The sequence below is a fragment of the Hemitrygon akajei genome, chromosome 30, assembly GCF_048418815.1.
Source record: "Hemitrygon akajei chromosome 30, sHemAka1.3, whole genome shotgun sequence".
Lineage (NCBI taxonomy): Eukaryota > Metazoa > Chordata > Chondrichthyes > Myliobatiformes > Dasyatidae > Hemitrygon > Hemitrygon akajei.
The window spans coordinates 9,065,736-9,075,718 of NC_133153.1; the positions used below are offsets into that span (position 1 = coordinate 9,065,736).

Here is a 9,983-nt window from a genome sequence, read left to right on the forward strand (position 1 = left end):
TGCCTCGCGGCCATACCCACCCATGGGAAAGGCTTCGGGAGTAAACCCCGAGGAAGAAATCCGGAACTGGGGTCCCTAAGACAGCTTGATGTCGTTTACAACTTCAGTCTGGCAACCCCTGCGACGACACTGGTGCCAAGCTGTATTGATACTTGCCCTTCCCTTGGACCACATCAGTGACATGGAGAGGGGGAACCTACTGCATGGGTAACAGCAGGTTCTTCAAATCTTCCCGCCCAGGCTTGCCCCTGGAGAGGACACAGTCCAGCAGAACCGCAAACCCATGATCCCCTGGGATTAACGGTTGCCTACTACTAGTCAGGACATCAAACACAGAAAAAGGAACGTTATGACTGAACTTTTTAGAATCTTGGTCACACCTCAGATGGTGTACTGTGTGCATTTCTGATCAGCATGCCAGAGGAAGGATGTGTTTGTACTGGAGAAGGTGCAAAGATGATTCTCCAGGACGTTGCCCTAGGGTGGAGCAGCTTAATTATTAAGTGAAACTGGAGAAGCTAGGGGATGTTAAGAGGGGACATGAGTGAGGCATGTAAAATTATGAGGGATATATACAGAGTAGACTACAGGAAGCCTTTCCCATTCCAAAGGTAGGTAAAACCAGAGGACACACATTTATAGGGCATACAAGGAGGATCTTTAAAATTGGATTGCACTGCACTGCCTGAGTACAGTCGAAGCTGGTTTAGGACAGCTTTGATAAACTGTCTCGATGAATACTTGAATTGTCTAGGTGTTGAAGGCTACAGTCCAAATTCTGGGAGATGGGATTAACACAGAAGAGCACCCATTGGTCAACACCAACATCCAGTAATAAGGAACTTTCAGAATTAAAAAAAATTCAGAGTGACAAGATTGAATCTACACTTGCTTCAAAGGAAAAGGATTAACGAAAAATAGCATGGGGTGATCTTGACTGACCACTGACTATATTTCTTGAAAAGGTAACTAAGTATTGATAAAGGCAGTATGGTTGATATAGTTTGCAGGGACTTTGGTGAAACTTTGACACTAACATGGGCAAATTGTTCAGAAAGTCAAGAGTCCATGGGACATTTTGGCAAAATGGATCCAAAATTTGCCTTATCAGGGCAATTTGGCAGAATTATTTTGAGAAAAGGAACCAGTGATGTATGACAGGGATCGGTGCTGGGACCCTTCCTGTTTGTTATATATACAATTTAATAAATGTAGAAGATGTATCGTGCTAGAATGACCAAAAGAAAATTGCTAGTGTTATTGATATTGATAGTCAAGGGCTACAAGACGATATTGATTAGAAGATTGGCAGTGTAATGGCAAATGGAAATTAATACCAATAAGTGAGGTGATACAAGGGTAAGGCATACACTATGACTGTCACTGGCCTAGAATATTGATGAAACCAATCTCTGCCACCTTCAGATATACTTGCACTTATAAGAATAGGTTCCAATGCTTATAACACCCCTACACTTACAAGTAGAAAAGGTGAAAAAGCCACATGATACTTAGTTTCAATTGACAAAGAACAGAACAAAAGAGCAAGGACATTATGGGACAACTTTATAAAACATTAGTTAAGCTTCAGCTGGAGTATTGTGTACAGTTCTGGTCATCATTACGAGGAGAATGTGATTCCACTGAGATGCAGGAGATTCCAGGATTCACGAGAATGATTCAAGGAATGCAAGTGTTAATGTATGAGTAGTGTTTGATGACTCACTGGAATTTAGAAGAATGACTGGTGCATCTCACTAAAACCTACTGAATACTGAAAGGCCTAGACAGACTGGATGTGGAGAGGACATTTTCTATAGTGGATGTTTATAGGACCAGAAGCTTAGCCTCAGAATAGAGGGACATCCATCTAGAACAGATGAGAATTCCTTTAGACAGAGTGTAGTGTATCTGTGGAACTCGTTGCCAGACAGTTGTGGAGGCCGGGAAACATGGTATTTTTAAAGCTGAAGTTGACAGGTTCTTGATTAGCAAAGGCATCAAAGGCTACGGGGAGAAGCCAAGACAATGGGGTTAGGAGGTTTAATAAATCAGCCATGATGGAATGGTGGAACAAACTCAATGGGCCGATTGGCCTAATTCTACTCATAGTTTTATTCACATTACCTGGGATGGAGCATTTCAGCAGTGAGGAGATGCTGGAGAGGCTGATTTGTTTTACTTGGAGCAGTGGAGACAAGGAGGTGTAGTTTGATTCAAGTATACAATTTTATGAGCTTAGATCACAAAGGTTTAGGATAAGGGCAAGCGATTCAGTGGCGACCCAAGGAAGAACCACCATTTGGTGGACCAAATGGCTGAGTTCTGCTCTTATGTTTTAGGTCTTATGTAAAACATACAAAATTCTGGAAGAACTCAGTAGGTCAGTCAGCATCTATGGAGAGGAATAAAGCACCAATGTTTCAGGACAAGAACCTTCATGACTGGAAAGGGGGAAGGAGCCAGATAAGCTAGGGGGAGGGGAAAATATACAAAGTATAAGGTTTTATAGTCTTATTGGGGTTGGAATATGGAATACACTGCCAAAGTAGAGCAAGCAGAGACCCTCAAAACTATTTTATGCAGTTTTTAGACAAGCACTTCAGTCAGCTAGAAAGTTACAGACTATGAATTGGGAAGTTTAGACAGCTACTTATTAGTTGGCAGGGACAGAGTAGGCAGATTCTATTCTTAAGAAGCAAATTGTACAGCGATTATAGCAGAAAACTTATTGGTTCTGCAGACTACAGAGTTCACACATTCAATACAGCACCCTAATGAAACAAAGGCTCCCGCTTTTCCCAGCATTAGCCCAACCTTGTGATATTGTTAAATGAAAGTCCATTCAATTATCTTTAATCTAATAACAAAACTATGCGGTTCTACTTTTGGTGCTATGACACCACTTCATAAGCTTTGGAACTCAAAGGAAACAGCCTTGAAGACAGTTGGAAACCACCCTCCCCCTTGTATCTTAAACCGAAAAGTGAGACCCCACACACACCACAGAAGGCAGGTGCAGACCAGGCCCCGCCCCTGCCCCGGGCGCGGCCTTGCTCCGAAGGCATTAGATGCTTTCTGATGCCAAGCTGGATGGAGCTCGAATCTCCAACAGATCGGATCGACCCCCCCACCCCATCGGGGGGGCGCCTCCACAAAGGGCAAGACCAACTCTGCCCAGCTGGCATTATATGGACAGGACGTTCGCTCTGGCAAAGGGGTGGGGGGAGAGGATGCTCAAACAGGAGCCAAACAGCGGGTCAAGCTCCGCTCGCCAGACCACTCCACTATTGCCGACCCGGGGCCTCGCTCTGCCCCCGCCCGGGCACGTCAACACCCCGAACGAGTCACGGCCCAGCTTCTCCACAACCTAACCCACTAGCAGGAAAGCCCGCCTCCGTCGTCACCAGCTCCACATTGATCACAATCGTACCACAGCGCTGCCAATCTTCACATCGCGCCATGTCTAATGGCTCACAGCCCGTCAATCAGATCGCTAACTCCCGCCCCACACGATCAGACCCGCCCCCTATTGGCTCTTCCGGCAGCGAGTTGGGTTGAGTGGGGAGTGCCAGGCCCGCAGCGGCCGGCTGACGGTACCCGAGAATAATGAGAAAGGTATGAAGCCAAGTCAGTCGCATCGGCAACAGGGGCCGGCACGTCTCAACGTCCCTCTTGCAGGAAAACTGACCGGGAGCAATCCCGCCTGAATTCCGCGGTGACAGCGACCTACCTCTGAAACAAAATAACAGACAAAGAAAAGGAGCGAGCGGCCTGTGTCCGCCCGCCCGGCCCTGTTTACACGGACAAAGCAGCCCGTTTAGTTGCCCTTGACGTCACACGGCAGCGCAGCTCCGATTGGCTGCCGGCGCAGGTGGTGCATTGCCCCCGCACGAGCGCCTGGCAATGACACGGGCTGTCAATCACGGAACCGGCCGCAACCTGGGTTTTCCAAACAGGGCTCTCGTACTGAAACTTTGAAGTTTCCGGAAACATTTTATATATATATATCTATTTTCAGCGGTGAGCCCTTTATTTAATGATGTAAGCCGAAAAAGTTTTATTGTTCCCCCTTCTGCTCTACACTAGCCGCCCCAATACCAATACATTAATTAGGTGGCCACCCTTCAGGTGTGGAACGCACTCCACAGAAAATCTACCGGTTACTTTCAGGCGAAGCGTCAAGGCGTTCTGAAAGTAACATTTTGTTTTATTAATCTGTTTGAAAAGAGCTGACTTATTGTTAGCTGTTTAAAACAAAAGCATTTGCTTGACTGGTCAAAGTGTTTGGAGGAGTCGTTTGATGAAGTCAGGTTGACCTAGAACTGAAATTTTACCAGAGAAAAGAACTTTATTGAAGTGGACTTAAGAAATGTAAATTGGTCCTCATTTCAAGGGACAAATTTTGTTTTAAATTGGGAAACTTACGCCATCTCCAATGGGATCCTACTACCAAGTACATCTTTCCCTCCCCTCCCCCCTTTCTGCTTTTCACAGGGATCGCTCCCTACACGACTCCCTTGTCCACTCGTTCCCCCCCCCCCCCCCATCCCTTCCCACGATCTCCCTCCTGGCACTTATCCTTGTAAGTGGAACAAGTGCTACACCTCCCTCACCACCATTCAGGTCCCCAGACAGTCCTTCCAAGTGAGGCAACACTTCACCTGTGAGTCGGCTGGTGTGGTATACTGCGTCTGGTGCTCCTGGTGTGGCCTTTTATATATTGGTGAGACCCGACGCAGACTGGGAGACCGTTTCGCTGAACACCTATACTCTGTCCGCCAGAGAAAACAGGATCTCCCAGTGGCTACACATTTTAATTCCACGTCCCATTCCCATTCTGATATGTCTATCCATGGCCTCCTCTACTGTCAAAATGAATCTAAACTCAGGTTGGAGGAACAACACCTTATATACCAGCTGGGTAGCCTCCAACCTGATGGCATGAACATTGACTTCTCTAACTTCCGTTAATGCCTGTCCTCCCCTTCTTACCCCATCCCTGACATATTTAGTTGTTTGCCTGTTCTCCATCTCCCTCTGGTGCTTCCCCCCACCCCCTCTTTCTCCCGAGGCCTCCCATCCCATGATCCTTTCCCTTCTCCAGCTCTGTATCACTTTCGCCAATCACCTTTCCAGCTCTTAGCTTCATCCCACCCCCTCCGGTCTGCTCCTATCATTTCGCATTTCCCCCTCCCCCCACTACTTTCAAATCTCTTACTATCTTTCCTTTCAGTTAGTCCTGACGAAGGGTCTCGGCCCGAAACGTCGACAATGCTTCTCCCTATAGATGCTGCCTGGCCTGCTGTGTTCCACCAGCATTTTGTGTGTGTTGTTTGCCTTATAAAATGGTTTGGGGGCTCCTATGATCAATTGCAAAGCTTGGTATAGACCAACATGGTTGACTTCAGTTACAATGAGACCTCAAATCCTCTCCCTTGATCTCAGTAATCTAAAGATAGAACTAATAAAAATTATGAAGAAAGTGACTTGCTGTGATGGCTGCAGCATTTCTATATGGGGAAGACACCAATTAAACCTTTGATCCTGCCAAGTTTGCTAAGGGTGAAGTTGACCCTGTCATTCAACTGTGTGAGGTCATGTTTAATTATGGTATTTTTCAAAAGAATGCTGCTGAAAAAGCAAAACATGACTGTGAATTTGTTAACTCAGTGGATTCAGAATAGACATAGCAACGCAAGACTGGAGGTCCATTGATTGCTGTGCATCACAAACTATCCTCATGGCTTTATGTATCCTCATTTGGCCACATCATTAATGACACAACCTTCAAAGAATGTTGAAGAGCATGCAAGAGATAGAATTAAAAATTTGATGACAACTAGACAAAACTACAAGTACTAAACGGTTACAGCATCATACTATATGCATATGCAAACAATCTCACAATCCACAGATGAGACCAAAGCTTAGACAAGCTTGGCACAACCTATTATGAATCACAGTGCATCATTAAACAACTAAAGTAAGGAGCAAGAAACAAACTGGTGGAAGAAGGGAGGTTGGTGATTAGTGGAATTCTGCAGGGATCTGTGCTGGGACCTCTGCTATTTGTGATATACATAAATGACCTGGATGAAATGTAGAAGGGTGGGTTAGTAAGTTTGTAGATTATCAGAAGATTGGTGGTGGTGTGGATAGCATAGAAGATTGGCAAAGAATACCACGCGATATAGATCAGTTGCAGGTATGGGCGGAGAAATGGCAGATGGAGTTTAACCCATACAAATGTACAGTGGCAGGTCAAATGTAAAAAGACAATACGCTGTTAAGGGCAAAACTCTTTACAGTGTTGATGAGCAGAGGGACCTTGACAAACAAGTTCATAGCCCCCTGAAAGTGGCTACTCATGTTGACATGGCATGCCTGCCTTCGTTAGTTGAGGAATTTAGTTCAAAAGTCATAAAGTTATGTTGCAGCTTTATAAAACTCTAGTCAAGCTGCATCTGGAGTTTTGCAAACAGTTCTGGTCGCCCCAATATAGGAAGGATGTTGAGGCTTTAGAGAGGGTGCAGAAGAGGTTTACTAGGATACTGGCTAGATTGGAGGGTATGTGATATAATGAGAATTTGGACAAACTTGGGTTGTTTTCTCTGTAGTGGTGGAGGCTGAGGGGAAATTTGATAAAGGTTTATAAAACTATGAGAGGTGTAGATAGAGTAGGCAGACAATGTCTTTTTCCTGATGTTGAAATGTCTAGTACCAGAGGGCATGCATTTAAGGTGAGAAGAGATAAGTTCAAAGAAGATGTGAGAGTTATTTTTTACAGAGAGAGAGGTGGGTGCCTGGAATGGTGGTAGAGGCAGATAGTGTACATCAGACACTTTAAGAGATGTTCATGTAGGCACATGAATGTGAAAGATTGAAGGGATTAGTTTAGTTGGCCATTTGATTACTTGTTTAATTGGTTCCGTTCCGAAGAGCTTGTTCCTCTATGATACTGTTCTTTGTTATATGATCTAGAAAGTTTGTAGATCAAAACAGCATCAGTAGAGGCAAGGTGATGTTTTGGATCAAGGCAGCTAAAGGAAGGAGACTTATTCATGAACATTCTCATTCTCATTAATGCTAGAGCCTAACACACAGGTGCATAAGCAAAGAAGAATTGTTTGCATCTTCTGACAGGAATTTACAATGAGTAAAGATGATTTTATGCTATGCGCATGTGTAAAACAGAAACCACCTTTGCAAAATAACGAGTTTATTGTCCCTTGTACAATTACATGTATGCACAGGTGCAACGAAACACTTGCTTGCAGCTGCATCAGAGCATATCGCCTTGTAAGTGTAGCAGTCTGTGCTCTACAATGTTTAGGAGAATGAGAGGAATTTCATTTACAGGGCTTGTTGCAGGGTGGATGTTCCCTGGCTGAGGAGTTTAAGCTGAGGGTACAATTTCAGAATAGGGAGGTTACTTGGACCATGATGAGGAGAAATTTCTTCCCTTAAAAGATAGTGAATTTTTAGAGTTTAGGCAAAGTAACACTTTAGACATTAGGGAAATAGAGGGACTTGAAGAAAGATAGTAGAACAGCTATATCTTGAATGGGAGAGCAGTCCTGAATGGCAGGGTGGCCTACTCCAGTTCCGAATTCTTATATTCATAAGAGCACACATCTGCCAGGTAATAACAATCTAACAAGAAAGCCTGACCACTTACCTTTACCATGCACTGATATTACCATCATTGAATGCTGCACCATCAACATCCTGGTGTCACTGTGAACAGAGATTTAGTGTGACTACAAGAGCATGCCAGAGGCTGGTTATCCTGCGGTGAGTAATGTGGCATCTCACTTTCACAAAGTCTTTCCATCATCTGAAAGTTCTGACACAAATGTGGATTGAAACACTCTCCACTTGCATTGTTGAGTTCAACTCCAGGTTTCAAAAATCTCAATTCCATCTTGGACATAATGAACCAATGTTTTGCTCATTAACGTCCTCCAGAATGAATGTATCCTGGCTAAAGTGTCAATTTGTACTGACATGTTAATAGTACAGTACACAATATCAGCTTGTCAATTCTTTTTTAGCCATACGTCCCAAAATTGTGATCTCTAGCATCTTGAAGGACAAGGACAGCAGGTGCACAGAAATACCACTTTCAGTGTTCTTCCCAAGTTGTGCCTTGTTTTTTTAACTTTGTTGCCAATTTTTCATCACCATTGCAGCAATGTTCCAGTATTCCCTACCTTGCAGTAGTTTCAAAATTCCAGCATCAGATGGACACCAATTATTCGAGGCCACTCATCAACAGCCTCGAAAAGGCAATAGGCATGGACATTACATCCTATTGTTGTCACAAGTAAATTAAACAAAAGGTTGTCATTGTGTCCAGTAAGCCATTGCCTTCAATCTTCATTTTGGTTGTGGGCCAAAACTCTGGAATCAGAAAGTAGCTATATATTCTCAATCTCTGGAGGAAGACAAATAATGACTAATTATCTAGTTGTTTTTATCATTGTATGTAGTTAGTAAGGTTAACATTTCTATAGTCTGGAATTAAGTCTGGATTTGTCTACTGCAATTACCTTGAACAGGATTGCAGCAATGTTCACCACATCCTGGCTTTTGTAGTTAATGTGAACACAGGAGATCTGATTTTTTACTCAATTCATCACACAAACTTTGTGATTACCAGATGATCTTCCAAAATCTGCTAGATTATATGTATTTTAAAGGGATCTTTTGTCAAGTGAACAACAGATGCAAGCTAGGGATTTTCCCTCCTTTTAACCTTGTTGTCAACTATGATCCAGTAGGAGTGAGTAGGCTCAAGACCTCCTCAGACATCCATCCAAAGTTGTAAGCTGAGCCAATTGGTTAGTTCTGAGAATTCCACTGTCGTGGACTATTTGAAAAAGAACATTGGAATTCAAATGGTTCAATAGAATATTACAGAATATATGCAGTATACAGTCTGAAATTCTTATTCTTCATAGACATACACGAAACAAGAAACCCAAATAATGAACAATAGAAACATCAAAACTCCAAACCCTTGCCTCCCCTCCCTCATATTGCAACAGAAGTATCGACCCTTCCCCCACTTACGCCAGCAGAAGCACTGGCCTCCCCCAACCCCCACCATGCAAGAAACAGCAAAAAGCCCCCCCTCTCTCTGTCTATCTCTCTGCCCCCTCCCTCTCCCTCTCCCCATCAGTGGAGAGAGAGGTCACTCCTACAACAACGAGAGTGGAGACCAGCAACTCACTGTTCTGATGTCACAATCTCCGTGTTGTTCCTCTAAGCACCGACTTGAGAACGTTCTCACTCACCATCAAAAGAGAGAGAGAGGGGGGAAATCACACGAGTACAGGAGTGTTTTTCTGACAGCAGCACACATTGTCTTCGGTTCCAATGTTTCAGTCTCCTAACATGCTTCAGTCGGCAAAATCAGCAAGGAACCAGGTTATCTGCAGGGCCATTCCCCAAAGGCGCACATCTTCCAGGCTGTTTCTGGAGACAGCGAAGCACCAGGCCGCACAGCCAGTCTGAAAAAACCATTGTTTGAGAAGAACTATCTGAACTGTAGATCACAGGCTCCAACAGAACCCCAATCAATTTGCAAAGAGAAGAGAAATAAGAGAAGAAGAAGCAGTTTCATGGACAAACTGGAAGAAGTCACCTGTGTCTGTGAAAACTGTTGGAACCATCTTTCTGAGCTGCTCCCTCCACAATTTCACATTTCCTGGTAATCCATTGTCTCTCAAGCAATACCACTAAATGACATTAATATTCAGATAACTAATGGGATCTTACATGCTGTAAGTGTAAGTCTATAAGTGTGAATGGGAAAATTTAAAATTTACTATGTTGTGGATGTCTATATAGTAGTTGTATTACATAGTGTACTGTATTTGTACAGTATATAAGCTGAGATTTGTTCTATATTGATTTGGAGTTTATAGCTAAGCAGGGAGGAGTGTTGTTTAATATTGTAAATTTATTGTTCAATT

The 9,983-nt window shown here is 43.7% G+C and overlaps 1 protein-coding gene across 5 annotated transcripts in view; it reads right to left on the reverse strand.

Moving 5' to 3' along the window:
- The window catches only part of zfand6 (zinc finger, AN1-type domain 6), a 68,204-nt gene extending 64,362 nt beyond the window's left edge, over positions 1-3,842 (reverse strand). For 4 of the 5 annotated variants that reach the window (XM_073032962.1, XM_073032958.1, XM_073032961.1 and 1 more), the window contains exon 1: positions 3,734-3,842. The gene's annotated coding sequence lies outside the window, so the exon portion shown is untranslated. Of the gene's footprint in view, positions 1-3,691; positions 3,713-3,733 lie in introns of those variants that run through there. The other variant, XM_073032960.1, reaches the window with a different exon arrangement.
- Positions 3,843-9,983: the final 6,141 nt, after the last annotated feature.